General features: G+C 36.0%; 1 protein-coding gene across 2 annotated transcripts in view; it reads left to right on the forward strand.

Annotated features, from left to right (window-relative positions):
- LOC148174616 (uncharacterized) overlaps positions 1 to 18,465 on the forward strand; it is a 48,890-nt gene that overhangs the window by 20,517 nt on the left and 9,908 nt on the right. The window contains exons 1-2 of one of the 2 annotated variants that reach the window (XM_088037997.1): positions 3,008 to 3,114; positions 10,273 to 10,368. The gene's annotated coding sequence lies outside the window, so the exon portion shown is untranslated. Of the gene's footprint in view, positions 1 to 3,007; positions 3,115 to 10,272; positions 10,369 to 18,465 lie in introns of those variants that run through there. The other variant, XM_088037996.1, reaches the window with a different exon arrangement.

An 18,465-nucleotide genomic window follows, 5' to 3' on the forward strand; every position in this document is an offset into this window, starting at 1 on the left:
TCCCGCGTATTTTTGATGTGACTCTGTAAACATAATAATAATAGCGTCGGCTAAAATAAGCTCCTGAGGGAGCATCAAGTTCGAGAGCGGTTTTGTTGCTTTCAAAACAGTGGAAATTCCGAGGATTAAGAAGATGAAATCGTTTGATTGATTCGGCGAAGACGAGAAAAACCAATAATTGCGGATCCGTTTCGAGCTGGCGCTATCAGTAAAGAGATATTTAGCAAGAACTGATGGAATTTTTGGATTTATTTTGCTTTTCAGATTTGTAAATTCTTCTAAAATTCTCGTTCTACTTACTTCGTATTTTTGAATTCCTTTTTAGATGCTTCCAATTTTTTAGATCTTGTAGATTTAGTTCTTTAAGACTTGTTTCAATTCATTCTTTAAACTCTTGATTTTTAGGCATTCAAAGAAAACAGAAAATCCGTCACTAAATTCTGTAAATAAACAGATTTTATTAATATTTCGCTCGTGAAGCAAACTTGTATTATTTTAACTCATTTGACGCAGAACAGTTTTGTAATTTTGTACAGTCAATAAAGAAACTAAAACAAGTAATTTCCCCAAATTTCATTACTGTAGCATTAAAATTACTAAAATTACGGCGTTTATCATAAAACACTGCAAAATTTTGGTACGTCATAAAACAAAGGAACTAAAACAAGTAATTTATTTCCCCAAATTTCATTGCTGTAGAATAAAAATTTCTTAAATTCCGGCCGTTAACCTAAAACATTTTGAAAAATTTTGATAAGACCTAAAAATAAAAATTCCAAAAATTGTTTGGTCGTCTCTAAAATTTTGTAATTTTGTACAGTTGATCAAGGAAATAAAAGAAGTAATGTTCCCAAATTTCATTGCTATAGCATTAAAATTACTAGAATTACGGCCTTTAACATAAAACACTGAAAAATTTTAGAAAGACCTAAAAATAAAAAATTCCACAAATTGTTTGGTCGCCTCTAACATTTTGTAATTTTGTACAATCAATAAAGGAACTAAAACAAGTAACTTCCCCAAATTTTATTGCTACTCGTTAATAAATATTTAAGTTATGCCGATTTAAAAGTCGAAAATTTGATTGTGTCAAAAACAAATCTCATCACTCATGACTAAAACTCTGTCAAATTTTTGCGGTCGATATCTCGCTAGTTTATAGAGCAAACTTGCGCTATCAGAGCTCATTTTACGCATAATTTCATGCAGATTCCAAATCCCAGCTCGAAATTCACATACGACAACAAATAACTCAGTTATGGCCGATTAAAGTTTCGGAAGACAAAATCGTCCTTTTTCTCACCTAATTCAGTTAACAAGACAATGAATGCAAAATAAAATTGTTTTTGCTCACATTAGAAAGCGGCGACCTTCACTCTTTCTGATTCATGTTATTCAAATGATCCCGTCATTAGAAAATCTAAATACATATTAGCACGTTTATGATGCATACAGGATACAAGTCATAAAATATATCCAATTTCCCGACAACAACAGAACCCACTTACAACCTCGTCAACTCATTACCTAATCGCAACTGAAAAAAAAAAGCTGTTATCTTATCATTATCACTTCGCGCCACGTGCTGTATTTTATTCCCGAAAAACTCTTATCGCGATGCTTTTTTTTGCACTGCTCTTATCAGTTTGTGTTTGTTTTGATGAATTTCAATTTATTCTCGCTGTAGCGGCCATTGTTGACTTCCTTGGATAAGTAAATTAATTGATTTCATTTTATGGTGTGAAGTGGACGAATGTTGGAAAAATTCAATTTGTACGATTTTTCGTTGATCAAGTGTGAATTTCTTGTTTTTCCGGACCGATGGGTTTTCTTGTGAGGGACAAGTGATAAAAGTGGGAGCTTCGGGGAAATGTGTTCAATTTATTAGGGGCGCGAGAGTGGAAATCATTCGCATCTTTTATTTATTTTTCACGTGTTGTGTTTCTTTGGGTCCGCGGAAGAAGTTGTTTGAAATGTTCATTTTTAAATCGAGAGGAAAAGTATTTTTGCGAATCGTAATTCGGTGGTCGATATCTCGCTTATTTGTTAAGGAAATTTGAGCCATGCTCATTTTATGCAGAATATCGCGCTGAATCCGAAACTACCATCATTTTTGGGTTGTCGCCAGAGGGGCAAAATTTTGGAGGTTCGGAATTGATTTTTCTCGATATCTCCGGAATTAAGGCAAATATATAGAAACTTTTTTTGAAATTGCTTTTCTCGCAATTTTTTAGCTTAGAATTCGGTTTTAGGTACATGACTGAGTTATGGCCGTTCAGAGTTTCGGATAGTTGATTTTTATTTTTCATTCGGAATTTGCAGTTTTTGTTTAATATCACTCATTCAAAAATTGCTTATTAGTCTAGAAATATCGCTAATTAACAAAAATTGAGTTCTAGACTTACATACTATAACTGTAAGTTTATAGACTACACTATCATATAATTCGATAAATATTCAATTAAGGTGAATAAATAGTTAAGGTAAATATATCTACAGGCCATAAATATTCAAGTATTCTACATTAACAAGTAAAATATAATTATAATTAGCATTCCACAGAAATTCTAGTTTAGTCATACTGCGTGACCATAAAAAATTAAGTTTGGCAACATTGAATGTCAATCAATGATTGACGTTTCTAGGTTAAATTTTTCCTTAAAAAATCAAATGCAAATTTAAAGTGTTCCGCTCTGACTTCTTGGAATGCGTAAATATGGCCAGTGGCGTACCCACGAATCAAATCCCGTCAATTCCCCTGAATGTTTACCCCCTGGTCGGCGCCATCAAACCAAAAGTCCCATCACAATAACTACATGCATGTCGAAAATGACGCATTACACATGCAACCTGGATAAATATTTGTCTATTCCGAAATGCAAACATACGTTGCACTTCTCGGTTTTAGCAACTATTTATTCAAAAGCACACATAAAATACGTACGCAGTGGTGCAAAATCCGTTGCTGAAAACCATATCTAATCGCTCCGCGTATCTGAAAAAAATGCATTCGCGAAAAGTGTAGACATTTTTGTGTTCATTTTCCATTTGTTCAATGCGTGCAGTGACAGTTTAACGAAAGTTGTGATTTTGTGGCCACAAGGAAACTTTTCAGTGAGTTGCGCTTTTCGACTTGTTGTGCAACGCGGATGCATCTCGGTTTTTTCTTTGGCTTTGTGTCATTTTCATTGTTTTCATTCGCTGTTATCTTGTGTTTGTCAAATGGTGACGTCACGATTCAATTCATTGTAAACAAGTCATTAGTGCCTGCGGAACTGCGTAGTGGCCGCTGAAGGGACATTTGAGGCCCAACTCAAAAAAAAAGACTAACTTTGCAGTGCTTTGCAATTTTTTAATTTGTTTGTTTACACTCTTCGTTGCCTTACTACATAATTGGCCATCAACTTCTATATATAATTATTGTAAAAACGTCTGTGTTGACAATGGGTGTCACGTGACAGTAATGCATTTATGGTGAAAAGTGGCTTGTACTTCAGTTCATTAAGCGGCAATTTTCTTGTTTTGTAACACGGGAAATTGTTACAATGTTGCGCATATTTTTCTGTGCCAGCCGTTCTGAACTTGAGCTGTCAACATTCTGTAAAATATTTTGTTTTTCGGAGTTTTTGCTGTTTGTCTGTCCTAACTGCGAAAACTGTTTGAAAACGAAAGTGAATATCATCTGAAATATCCAAAGAGTGTTAAATGTTAAGATTCCGAGGATCTAGAAGAGAAGAATTTTCGCCTGAAATTCCAATTTTTCTAACGTCCTCATTAGCGAAACTCAAACCAATTAAACATTTTCTCTGAAGTAATCAAAGACTCTCGTCTCCCTTCGCAGCTTCTTTTAATTACGAAACGGTCCAATACAAAGTTTCCACCTCAATCAGTTCGATGGCACCGAAAGTGAACCCGCCGCTATTTCACTTTTATCGGAAATACAATTTAGGTCAATTCGTCCATCTATCGATTAACCAACCGAGAACGCACTTCTCACGAACTTTGTTCACATGCCAAGCTGTCTAGACTTTTACCCTCGACCACGTTGAAAAACGAATTGAAGTTAGATCTGGAAAAATGTTACGTATTTCGGTTATTATCCCATGCTGAGATTTGACGAGTTTGTACGAAAAAGTGGGGTTAGGTCCAGTGTTGTCAGGTCTAGGGATTTTCCCCGAATTTGGGGATTTTTTTTCAATTTTTGGGCGAATCTAGGGAAATCTAATGTTTAACGTTGAGACACGAAATGAGTTTCAATCAGGAGAACCGTTATCATTGACGTATGTCTGTCATTAATCCATACCAAGATTTGACATTTATACGAAAAAGTGACGTTAGGTTCAGTGTTGCCAGATCTAGAGGTAAAAATATAATAACTAAAATTAACAAAAACCTTTTGAAAGATCTTCATAATTGTACCTATTTACAGTACACTATCGCTTAATCGTCTAGGGATTTTCTAGGTATTTTTTAGGTTAGATTCTAGAGATCATTGAAATTTTTATCTGGCAACACTGGTGGATTGTACAGATTTATCACAAGAGCTTAATGGCTCTTTTAATTGAACACATGATATTTGCGATGCGCATTTATTAAAGAGGTTGGTGAACGGAACCCGATAAAAAGCGGTAAGTTCGTCAAGTGCAGTTGTTTGTTTGTACCACTCTGTATTTGGTTGGGTAACGTGTTTTGTTAGTCCCTGGACAACTATCGGAAAGTTGAACTGAAATGATTCACTTCCGTTGTAAACAACATGTGATTTTGATTTGGTGACGGACGGCGATTGTCGCTTTTTGTGAAGCACAAGCACAGAAAATCAGTTATTGAAAAGACCCTACAATGGAACTGAAGAGATTCTTCAGATTTTGCGTTTTTTCAAATGGAATTCCTCAAAATTCAAAACTTCAAACGCTAAAATTCGGGCCCCATTTCAAGGCCAGCCACGAAATGGCGGCGGTGTGAACAAAATGGCGCCTCGCAAAAAAAACAACTGCTCTGCCACAAAAATAAAATCCCGTATGCGTATTGCGTAAGAAACTTGTCGCATTCGGCCACCTCCCGCAATTTCTCTCCTCCTCAGCCCACTCCGATCGATCGTGCTCCTCCCGAAAATGCGAACCCTTGAAATCAAGAGTGCATGTTTTGGACAAGCGAATCGCCATTTTCCAACGGAAGGCAAGGTCATGGCTCACTTTTCCTGGACTTGTTTATTTGTACAATGCACATCTGTTTTAATACGCCAACTTGTACACGGTAAATATTATCTTGTATCAAGATGTAACGAAAATAAATGTTCGCAGTGGCGGCGCGCCGCTATTTTCGGGCTAGATTTTTGTTTTTCCGGGGAAATTTGACACTTTTCCAACCGGTGCGAAAATATCGCGGTTGTCTCTTGACAGCCCTGAACTTGAGGGTCAAGGACGATGAGGATGACAGTTTTTTCAGGTGAGCTGAAGACGTTGCGACAAAGAATAAAAATAGAATGCGCCGACGGTTTTTATTGACTGAAAATTTGAATTACGTGCAGGCAAACAAAGTCGTAAAGATGTTTGAGGGATCATCAATGGAGGAAGAAAAGTGCAATAAAATTATTCGTTTGCGTCAGAGATTTTGAAAATGTTTTTGAATTTAAGGTCTCGCAGCAAAAAATAAAAAACCAACTGCGGAAAACAACAAGAAAACAAATGTAAAAATAAAGCACACGTAACCCTGATTTAAAAATAACTGAGAAATTTGTTAATCATTTATTTGACTGTGATAAAAAGTTGTTTATTTAACAGTACGCAAAAGAATAAGCGCAAGCTAATACAGGAACGTTGAAATGTTTTACAGTCTGTACCAAAAACCAAATATTTTCGACTTTTTTTTATTAAAATTCATATTTTTGCTAGTTTTTAAGCTATGACAATGAAATTTGGGAAGATTGCGACTTCTGAAGTGTTCAATAACTGTGTCAAAATGCAAAATTTTAGAACAAGAAATAGAGATTTTAGAAAATTTTATTTTAGGACGAACCAAAAATTTTCAACTTTTTTTAATTAAAATTCGTATCTTTCTTGGTTTTTAAGTTATGATTCTGAAATTTGGAGAGATTACTATTTTCAAAGTGTCCATTACCTGTGCCAAAGTGCAAAATTTTAGAACAAGAATGAGAGATTTTCGAAAGTTTTTTTTTAGGACCAACCAAGAATTTTAAACTTTTAGTTCAAATTTGTATCTTTGTGAGTTTTTTAGATATCACAATGAAATTTGGGGAGATTACTATTTTCGAAGTATTCATTAACTGTGCCAAAGTGCAAAAATTTAGAACAAGAAATACAGATTCTAGAAAATTGTATTACTTTAATTGTGACAAGCAGCAATTGCATATTAAAAACCTAGTCCGATAAAGTATAATTTTTTTGTATAAAATTGCCCCTAAAATATGACGTTCTAGTCACGAACTACACATGTCAGAAGGCTATTATTACCAATTTCAATTTCTTTCTCTTAAAACTCCCCCAAATGGCATCGCATCCATAACGTGAAAAAAATCGAATCGTAATAAAATTTGACAGTCCTGAATGATTTTCCCTTTCTTACCGTCACGTGCCAACTTGGCTCCCCTCCAAAGGGTGCATAACCTCTCGATTACCCTTCTTTAATTAAACATTCTGACATGTTTAACGACCTGTCGGATCCAATATCCCTTCTGCTAATTTAACATTTTATTGATAAAATACCCGTCATTTTATTTCCGGCAAGGTGTTCGCATTTTTCTCCCATTTTCTCCGGAAGTAACCGTTTAACTAACTTATCCATTATAAAACGCGCCAAAACTTTTATATCTGTTTCAGCTGGGATGAAACTAACGAGCTTTCTAGGGACTTTGATGCGGACTTGTAATTTATTCCCTCGAAAGGGTTGAGGGTAGTGATTTTGCGGTTGCTTTGTTGGCAATGTTTGTCGTCCGAAATTTGTGGGATTGTGTCGAACGGCTAAAAATAAAACTGCAGTTGCCCACACTGTTTATTTTTTTCAGAGCGGATCGAAATAGAACATGGAATTATTTTTCTTTGTGAGTGCGGGAGGATTAATGAGCGAAATGAATCAGAATGACGGACGTCGGCGGCGCGACGCGTGTTTACAAAGGTTTAATTGCTCAGAGGTACCACCTACAAGCAGAAGAGTTTTTATTAAAGTGGGAAAGTTGAAAGGGGGCCGCAGCGGTTTGTGGGGTCATTTTAGTTGTAATTGGGCGATTTGAATGTTGAAGGTAGAAAAAGTTTTTGCTCTAGAACAGTAAAATTTGGAGGATTTACTACTTTCACTTTGTTTATTAACTGTGCAAAATTTCAAAATTTTAGACCCACACATAGAGTTTTTAGAAATTTTCATTTTGAAGAAGAACCAAAAATGTCCTCCAGTTTTGATTAAAAACCGTAACTTTGACAGTTTTTGCTCTGATATATTAAAATTTGGAGGTTTTACTACTTTCCACTTGTTTATTAACTGTGCAAAATTTCAAAATTTTAGAGCCATACACAGAATTTTTAGAAATTTTTGGTTTGAAGACGAACCAAAATTGTTCACTACTTTCTATTAAATACCATAACTTGGCAGTTTTTGCTCTAAAACAGTAAAATTTGGAGGTTTTACTTCTTTTCACTTGTTTATCAACTGTACAAAATTTCAAAATTTTAGAGTCACACTGATTTTTTAGAAATTTTCATTTTGGAGACGATCCCAAAATTAGCACCAGTTTTTTGTAAATACCGTAAGTTTGGCATTTTGGTCTCTACTTTCCGAATTCAGCCTCAAAAACTGTCTGAATATAACAGAAATCGACGTTTTTCTTCAAATTAGAGTCTTCGACGAGTTTTGCAGGTTTCATGCACATTTCTGCCGATTTCTATTAAATTATCTGTTGGATTTTGATAAAACCTCATTTCTAAATGTATTTTGACCTCTAATATTCATCGAAAAAGACTAACCTAAAAACAATAGTAATTTTTTTTATTTTTTTTGAATGCACTAATTTTCAGAAATTGCTTCTTTTTTCTTCACTTCTTTTAATTTCCAGGGGTGATCTGGTCATGATTTTGGATTCCTCAGGACTGTTTAAAATGCCTTTAAATTATGTATTTGCATTAATTCGGATTTATTTTAAACTAAAACTAATCTAAAATTTGAAGAGTTATCTCATCGATCCAAATTCATTTCGAAACCATAAAATCCGGTAAAATGTGCACTAAAAATTTAATCGTAAAATTTGAATACTAATTAAACTCGAAAGGTGTTTTAATTCCCCAGTCCCAGCCACCACCTTTTTATCGATCGGCAAAAAATGAATGGTTTCCATTGGTTTGTTTAAAATAAATTAAGTGAATCCTTCCAGTAATCTTATCTTATTCAAAAAAACAAATCTTTACGCAAGTTATTGATTTGATCGTAAAAATCGGATTAAAATCTACGTCTAAAAACGTAAACAAAATTAAATTCCCATCAGGTACTGAAAGTCTGAAAGGTAATCGATCACAAAATTATGCACCTGATTAGGTCTCGTAAATCAACCGAAAAAGTCACGAAAGCTGATACTGTAATCGCGGCTGATTTTCAAATAAAAAAATAATAACAGTAATAAAAGTTCGGTAATTCCCAGTTTGCCTAACTTTCCTTAATGCAATGAGTTGGGGTAAAAATGAAAACACTAAAACTTTAGGAACCGCTGCCCGGCTTCAATTTCCGGGATTCTCCGAATCCTCCGGAATAATTTACCGGCGTAGATGCTCCTAATCTAACAATCGACCTCGCCATTAAAAATTCATGCTTGCATGATGTACCAACCGTATAAAACAACCCAAAAGTTCCCATATTCGCCGTTGTTTACATCGTCGCCCGGAGTCAAGAAACTCCGGAACCGGCGTCACCGAACTCTCGAGATTTTTGAACCTAAAAACACCAAAACAAGATAATCAAAATGTTTTGGGCGACCTTGTCGACTTCGTCAATCAGCCGCAAAATTTCAAATAAACCTCAACAGGTTAACTAATCATCGTTTGAAAAGGCGGTAAAAACGAGGCATGGAATCAAAACAAAGCGGCGTAAAGTGAACATTCTCTGGGGAAACGCTGCAGCCGGAATTAGAGTGGCAAATAATTAACGAGTTCATGGAGTTAAATTGTCCAAGTGTTCTAAAAATAGCGCGAGATTGCATGAATCAACTCGTACTACGATGAGAATATTTCGCGGATTTTTGCGCAGGCTATGCTGATTAATTACACAGTTATTCGTTTGTTGTCAGTAAAGGTCGAGCTTCCGCTGCATTTGAGTATTGCAGTTGTGTGAAAAAAATTCGGTGCAGTTTGGTGCCAAGAGTTCGGGCGAGAAGTTCGTAGAATTATTAATTGTTTGCGGATCGGCGGACTTGTTGCTTTTGTGCAATTAATAGCGTAAGTTTGGCAGTTTTTGCTCTAGAACAGTAAAATTTTGCAGGTTTTACTATTTTCTACTTGTTTATTAACTGCAAAATTTGTGTTATTATAAAAAAAAATAAAACTTATTGGGTGTTCCACTTTACTTGAAATAATTAGTCATATTTATAAGCTTCTTTTTATTACTACAAAAAGTGTCACTTTTATTATCACTTTATTTTCCTGTTTTTTATAAAACTCCGCATGTTTGTTTAGTCTCACTGATAATTTTGTATTTTATGTTATTTTTAATAACAAATAGCCCCGTCAAAACAAAACACGTTTACCGTACTTTGTCCATTTTTTAATTCGAGCGAAATTCCCACTATCAACTTTACAACTCAGCGGCAAAACTCCAAACGAACCAAACTGAGAATGAGCGATGAGGCACTATTCCGCATAATGAACTCATCAAATATGTAAATAAGTTAGTGATAGACGTCGTAAATTCTGCATTATATTTCGCGTTTCCGTTTCCGGGCGAGACCGGAGCCGAAAAGTGGAATGAAATTAAATGTACGAATTTTGACGGCTCGTTGAGCACGAATTCTTATAAAAATTATGATTAGGGACGGCTGTGAAAAAAGCAAAAATGTCCGTGGCAGACGCGATCACTGATCAATAAAAACAAAATTGATTTTGTTTCCGCGGGTGTAAATAAATACGAAGAGACACTTTTACAGTTCCGGAAGTAAAGGAAGTGTTTTATATGTGTCTACAGACAATTTCGGATTTTACGACTTGATATATTGTCGCGATTTATCACCACACGCACTGGATGTCGGCTATACGACTCTACTAATTTTTTCTGTTGTTTCAGATTGGATGTTTTTAACCGAAGTCTCTCGTCCAACGGATTTTTTTTGGAGTTTCCAATGAAGAATACGTCGGTTTTTATTTAAGCTAGATTTAACAAGTGAGTACTGTTGATTTGTTTTATTTAAATGCTTTATGTTAAAAATGTTCACCAGTTTCTGTTAAATACCGCAAATTTGGCAGTTTTTGTCCGAAAACAATCAAATTTAGAGGTTTTACTACTTTTGACCTGTTTACAATCTGTGCAAAATTTAAAATTTTTAGACCCAAATACAGAGTTTTTAGAAATTTTTATTTTGAAAACGAACCAAAAATGTCCACCAGTTTCTATAACATATTGTGATTTTAGCAGTTTTTGACCTAAAACAGTAAAATTTCGAGGTTTGACTACTTTCGAATTTCAAAATTTGGCCTAAACCCCTAAAAATGAGCGAGAAATTGTCGTGAAATTCGCAAATTCATCTCTCTGGCGACTACTCAAAATTTTTAATCGGCCATAACTCGGTTATTTGTTTACGTACGGAAAAAATTAGGGCAATAACTCAAGTTTACTCTAAAAAATAAGCGAGGAATCGACTGAAAAATGTTAACACAGTTTTAGTCAGAAAAAAACAAATTTTTGCTGTTAGGTAACCCTGAATATCATTCGATGCGTCCGGAAAAGCGGCATTTGCGGACGCCCGAGCGCCTCATTACTGCCGTGGGAATGTGCCCTTGGAAACGGCGATCGTCCGAAAAACCTGAATTCGTCGTAATTTTCTTTGTCGGTGCTCGCAACAGCCGTCCATAAAACGGAAAAAGCCGTAAATCTTCACGACACTAGACATCGCACGTAAATTACCTTTTTATGCAGTCCGTAAATTGCAACAGCAACATTTTAATGAATTTCATTGACCGTTCTCTTTTCGAAAATCAGTAAAATCCATTAATAACGCATCTCAATCAGCGATTGTAATTTATCGAACGGTTATTACATGCATTAGAAAGTGAAATAAGCGGCAATTATTTTTTATTGAAATTCCTCGGATCGCCGGAAAAAATTGGGTCGAAGGAGTAAATCACTTATTCTAACTTGCAGCCCCCACGCCTGACGCCCATGACGACGGTATTTTCCACATTATTTCAATCGACATCATCACAGTCTGTCCTAGTAATTTAAACTTGGTGCTATTATTATCAGACGGGCTATTTTTAGACTGTGAGGCTGCTAATAATGTTTATTATTATTTATTACAGACGTTAGATCATGAGAAAGGCTATTTCGAACTTGCAGCACTGCAGCGATTGAAAGTGACTAAACTCAACACTCTGAAATTGATCTGACTTGTTTTTGCCAAGTAAACAGAGCATTTTTTTCAACTTTATATTGCTTTCTAAAAACTTGTAGGCAACTTCGGAATTTCACGGCGTTGCCACAGTGGCGCAATTTCCCCGTTTCTCAAGTTGAACCCAAAACTGGATCATCTTGACCTGCCATACGCCTCTTTCCAGAAATAAATTTGCAAGTGGCACATGATCCGCCAAAGATACAGCAATAAACTAAATATACGAAAGCGAGAAACATCTCCACGTGCCGGTGCATCGCTCATTCCCGAAATACCTCGAAAAAAGTCGTTACGTCAAAGAATTTTTATTAGCCAGACTGGAACCGCTTAATTAAAGTGTTAACTCTATTGTGGGTAATTAGTGTGGCGAAAATCGATGTAAACACGACCATGCCGACTGGCTATTTATAAGAGTGTTTGCGTGTGATTATTAATAAGTTCCTGGATGCGATGGGTTTATGGGCAACAAGTTGGTAGAAACGAAAAGTGTTGGACGGGTTTCAAGGGATTTGGTACAGACCCAAGACGAGTTTATAACTGGGAACCAGTTTGGGAGGAAATTCGGGGAGTTTCACCTCGACGCCCTAAAAACACTTCGCTGTTTCGAGTTTCCCCATTTTTTTAGAAAATCGCGGCGGAACTAATAAAACCCGCCGCTGACTCAAAGTGGAAACTTTTACTCCAAATTAAGATTCTTGGGATTTGTCGGCTTGAAACTTTCCGAATTAATTTCGCCGGATACGTGCACGCACGTAAAAACCGCCGAGGGATTTATTTCCATCGAGGGATCAGAAAAGGGTTGCATGTGTGAGGTGAGAAAAAGCTCTCAGAGTTTTTTGAAAGGGCGCGCAGTATTCATTAGGACATGACGGAAGCGGAGGTTTTTTACGCCGTTTTTTATGAAGGGACAGGTGTAGAGACCTCTCTGGAACTTATTTTTGGTCTTGAGTAAGATACTGACCTATACACGATTTTTAAATGTCGAAATACTTGGCGCTGCTCCAGGGAAAATTTGGCCCACAATTCCAGATTTTTGCTAAAAATTGGCCAGCAAAACGGGCCATAACTTAGAAACTCACACGACTGCTTTTGGAAAATCTCTGCTCATTCACAATCGAAATATATACAGAGTGATCCATGCAAAAAAAAAAAATGCTCGCCCACGGGGTTAAAGTTATACAATCTCGTTTCGCTGTGAACGGGGGGCTGCATTTCCCGTTTGGAGGGTGCCGGTTTTACCTTGAACTAGGGTGCACATCTGCCTTATCGAGGCCAATGCACTCTGGTCTTCCAGACTTCTTTATTATGCTTTTACAGCGGGTGTCAACGAAATCTCTGGGGGATCTTTCGGTGAGATTCGAGTGGTGTAAAGTGAGATCGGAAGAAAAAGTTAGATAACTGTGAAGGCTTAAATTAATATCCAAAGGATAAAAAAGTATTCGAAAGGTTAACTCATAACTTATGTTAGAGAAACTCTCATAAATTGAGAGTTATTGTTGACGAAATCCGGAAACGATTTTGCTCGATATCTCCGGAATTCTGACGAATTTAAAGAAACTCTTTTCGAAATCGTTTTGCTCGCTTTTTTAGCTTAGAAATCGGTCTTAGAATTTCGAATTTGAAATATGAATGGTAAATTGGGAGTTTTTTATTATTTTGAGAGTTGTTGTTGTTGATGTAGACAAAGTTTCATCGACAAATTGAGAGTTATTGTTGATAAAATGAAGCGGAAAGTCTCGAAGTAAAAACCGAGTTAATTTTTTGACAAATCTATTGATACAAATGAAATTAGCTCGCAAATGATAAAATAAGAATATTATTGTTATTTAAATAACCAAAAATTGAGAGTTCTTTAACATTTTAGACAGAAATGAAAAAACAGACATAAAAAGAACACAAGAATCCAATTAAAAAAGAGAAAACAAAATAAAACAACAATTTTACTTTTCTTCGCGCCCCCTCACAGGTTGAGTAGACAATGCATTGTGCAAAACTTCTTGTGTACAGCCTTGGCTACATGCCACCTTAAAGATTTATAGCTTTTGTTCAATAAAAGTCAAGGAACGAGTATTTTACGTCCATTTCATTACCCGTCTGCGAAGAAGCCTCTCCCTCGAAGTCTCTTCAGCGAATTCTTTAAACTCCACCACCATTTGCCTTCATTCGATTTTAATCGCTTTATTATTAGAGAGTCCACCTGTTTCCGTCAATTTTGTAAACAAAACTTATCGTTCTGATATCAATCGGAGATAATATCGGGCGTTGTAATTATTTAATTTAGATAAGATGTGTTAAACGAGTCACGATTAAAAAATTGGGATTTTGAAAATTTGCGAACTGAGTTGGATCGATCTAGAGTGGATTTAACAGGACCGAACTGGATTATGGGAAGTGGAATTCGAAACAATAATAGAAAGGTGGAAATACATGCATTACTAAAAGATTTGGAAAAATTCCAGGGAAATTTAACACCGCCAATTCGGAACTTTCTTCAATGGTCGTAAAGAAGTTACTTGTACCTGATCTTGCTTGATTAATTATCACTAATTAAATCAAATTGAATCAATTAAATGTGAAAGAAAAATACAACTGGGTTGAGATTCCAATTAATTAGTCGAAACACTTAAGTGATTTAAAAACGAGTTTGAACTTTCTCCTAATTAATTTCCAATTATGGGTCTTATCTAACTTTATTTTGACATAATTGTCAGATTTCTGCTTCTTTAGGTCCTTACATTCTCCAGTTTTGTTGAAATTTGGGTGTGTCTTTTTTTAGACCACACGGTTTAATTTGACAGATGACACTTAGAGGCAGTGGCGTATCATGCAGCAAAATTTCGCCATTAATCAAATTTGTTTTCATTGTGTAAATCTGGCTTTAATTCATGCTGCTCGCTTGTTTTAAGTGTTCTTTCTCGACACAATTAAATTATGCCCCCTTACCCCAGTTGATTCTACGCCCATGTGTCGACCCTTCATTCAGTGCTGGAATTCGCTAAGACCTACGTTCTTTTGAAATGTCAAAATCGGCAAATAACAGTGCTACCAACCTAATTAATTTCAGCGACACCGAAGCTACAATTCCCCATTTGCACACAACTAAATCTATCACAACTACGCAACTACAATGAAATTACATTTTCGGTAATAATGTCATGACCTCTAGTCAAAACAAGCAATTTCCGTAATAAGTTTAACCTCGACATTAACAAAACGTTTTCCCACAAAATGCCACAAATGACTGAATTCTCGGAAAACTGCACGAAAGGTCAGTACGCGTTGAGGAAGGTCAAGAGAAAAAAATGACAAATCGAAAATCTGTGCGAAGAGGTGTGTACCTTGACGGTTCTTCTGTTTCTGCGTTCTGGGGAATTTACATTTCGAGCATATTAATCGGTTGGTATAATTGAATTATTGCAGAAAACAAAAAAATGCGTGTGAATGTCGTTCTCCGTGGCATTTATCGAGGGAAATTCTTCGGTCTCTAGATCCAAGTCTTGATCAGGGGTGGCTTCGGACTACGGACGTCATAAATGGGATTTGTTTCGCAACATAACCTGTTTTTTTGTTCAATCGCCGGATAAAGTTCACATTTTGACTGTCATTTTGACATAAGAGTGAGTAAAAGTGAACTATTTTGACAGTATTGTTCAAACTCAGACGCACGTCGCGTTTTTCACGGCCTTATAATTAAAACCGCATCGTAGTTTCGGCGTTTTAGCCATCTGCTTCGTCTTTTAACACGTACTTACGTTGCACCCCAAAGGTGCCGCTCATAAATCACCCCTAAAAACATCCCTCATAAATCACGTCTGAAAAAATGGAACTATACCACCACATCAAAAGAGCTTAACTTGGCTAATAAGGGCACCGATATTTACCCTTAGTTTATATGCTAATAAGTCGCGACAGAGGATATTTCCGGGTGCTTTGAACACCCCCGAGTGGGCGAAATTGGAGGCGGCGAAGAGAAGGCTAATCTACGTCTAATCGAAAAATACAGTCCGGTGATTTAAATAGTAATTGGGGGAGTTTTCGCGGTGACATAAGAAAATAATGAAGTTTTAGTTCTCGGGGGTAATTAAGAGAGAAAATTGGCGGCGGGAAAAACTAGCAACTTCTTTTTATTACGCTGTTTTATATTAAAGAACGTCAAAGTTAATTAAAACCAGAAGGGCAATTTTCTTGTTGAAACAAGTTTCATAAAACTTGTCATTTTAATAGAAGTTTACAGCTTTACGGAGAGTAGTAAACACGTGAAGCGTGACAAGTTTAAAAATTTATTTACTGCGAAATTTTAATTCGATTTTATAACGAGATTTCGAATTATTTATTGAGGCCGTGTGTCGGAACTTGACCGGTAAACGTCAAATAGTTGACATATTTCATAGAATAACAGGTATCAAGACATACGTTCAGAAGTAACAGCCAACTAGATCTTCGCCCGTTAGTGTTTTGTTTTTGCTTTTTTTGTTCTCCAAAACCAATTTATCTGTTCCTTCCAGTCACAAAGCCGATTTGTCAAATTATTACCATTCATTTAGACTTCCGACATTCGAAACTTGGTTAATAAAGCAGAAGCGCTGACAAGCAGCAGGCGTCCACCCCCAACAACCCTTCGAAATCGCCCCTATTGTTTCCCTCGAGCATCCATTTCAGCGTTGTCGTCATGATTTCAAAGACTCATTGATTCCCCACTCTTCAACCCTTTCAATTGATGGAAATTAAAACAAGAATGGACGTAAATGGATGCGATGCCGAGGACAAACGTCAAATTAACAAAGACGGATACTCTTTATAAAAGAAACGGGTTAATTGAAGTTCGGGGAAAAACCTCAGAGCTGGGGATTTATGTTGGCAATACAGAGAGTGAGAATGTCAAAACTGACACAGCTACCAACCCGGAAACGTAAAACTCCCCACCAAAAATGCTGTCGTGGGAAACCCATGACGTCCGTTTGACATATGCCCCCAATAAAAGCCGAAATAAAGTCGCACAAATAAATAAATCTATCGATTGCGTCAATTTTATTGTTATCATCGCTCAACGTGCTCTACTGCGCCGTCAACAATTACACAGTAATTGAGTTCAAATTGTTGCAATTATTTCGATGAATTTAACAGCAAGAAAAATACCGTCGCGGCTAATTTCATTGGCCAGTGCTGCCGTCTGATTTAGGGAAATTCGGCGATTATCCATCCGCGACAAACAAAACAATTTGGGAGGTAATTTCGGCTTCCTGTATTGGTGCAGTAGAGTGTGACGTAAATTAGACAAAATATCAATAATGACAGTTATAATTTAGTCACTGTAATGAGACACAACGACAATAATTCTGGTGAATTATACAGACGATAAGCGAAAAGTCCGATAACACCAGCACAACAAAATATGTGATATCTAGTTTTCAAAGTGCACAAATTATCTTCACTTTGAGTAAATTATTATTGAACAAGTATCTAATTAACAAAACAATGACTTGGCTCATTAACAACGTTGTATTATTAACTTTCTGTTTCATACGACAAATCTTATAATCCCAGGGAAAAAATTGCAGGGATACCAACCAGAACGGAAGCGATATAATCCATTATTTTAAACCCACCAATTTGGGGGAAATTGGGTAACATTAAAAGAGTATTAGCCTAGTATTAAGGCTAGGTGGATCTTTTCGGAACTCCAGTAATGAAAATTTAATTTTGTGGTTTGGATTCGTGCGTAGTTACTAATTTGAGACAGTTGGCAAGCCTGGGTTTGATTATAGTGTTATAGCTGGCTATGGGGTGGTAACCCTGGCGTCTGTCATCGAGATCTTTAACCTCAAACCGTCATTTTCTTAATTACTAATTAGTAATTGAAATTGCAATAAATTATTTCGCAAAAGGTACAAATCAATTTAAAAGTCAGAAGACAGTGTGAACTTCTGCTTGGAAATCCGATAAATTAGTAATTATAATTAGTCAAGGCTATTGGAAAACAATACCAATACATTTTTTAGTTGTAATAAATTTACACTCGGGTAAGTGCTAATGTAAATGTTACACTAATGACTATTATTAATTAGAACTACAAGTAACCGCTTAATTAATTGGAAAAGAACGTGTGCACTTGACGTACGACTGCAATAATAACAGCGCAAAAGTTAAAATTAATGTAATGACGACTAGTATTATGTAATTTTGTGCGAAAATGATAATTGTAAGTACCTAATAAAATACAGCACTTATATTTTATTTTCTGGTGTTTTTTCTGTTATTTTTACGTCGAAAACTAAGTTGACGTCATCAGAGCACTCCTTTTTGGAATCTTTGATTTGTTGCACTTGTTGCCCTCTGGATTCTTTAAAATTTTTGAAAATTCGTGGGTGTAAATCAGACTTTCAATTCTTTAAGGTTAACACATTGTGAAGTTAGGTACATCAATATGTCAAATTAACAAATTTTCGTAAACTTGGGCAGGACGATTAGCTTCTACGCATGTCAATTGCCTCAAGGTCAAAGGCTAGCAATAAAAATTGCTAGGGACTCTTGCCAACTTTAATTTTTGATGAGTGGACAGACAGGCACAGTGGCATTAAATCATTTTGAACATCGTTTTATTGACGTTTTGAGAATTTTAATCTAGTCTATGCCTTACTGTCAATTTGACACACAAATTTCAATGAATCGTGTCAAAAGTGAGAGTAATACTGAAATTCGTAAAGGATGCTTTACACTTTATGACAATCAAGTTACTTTGATGTCCAAAATAATTGGGCCGTGACTGTATTTTTCCTGCAGAGAATTTTTTGGCCGCGCCAAATTTAAAATGCTACTCTCTAATTAGTCGTTCAGAACTCCTGGAGTTTCTGCGAAATGTTAAACAAGAACTG

Source organism: Gnatocerus cornutus, chromosome 5, assembly GCF_029298725.1.
Source record: "Gnatocerus cornutus isolate USDA-ARS CGAHR chromosome 5, icGnaCorn1.1, whole genome shotgun sequence".
In the NCBI taxonomy this organism is placed as follows: Eukaryota; Metazoa; Arthropoda; class Insecta; order Coleoptera; family Tenebrionidae; genus Gnatocerus; species Gnatocerus cornutus.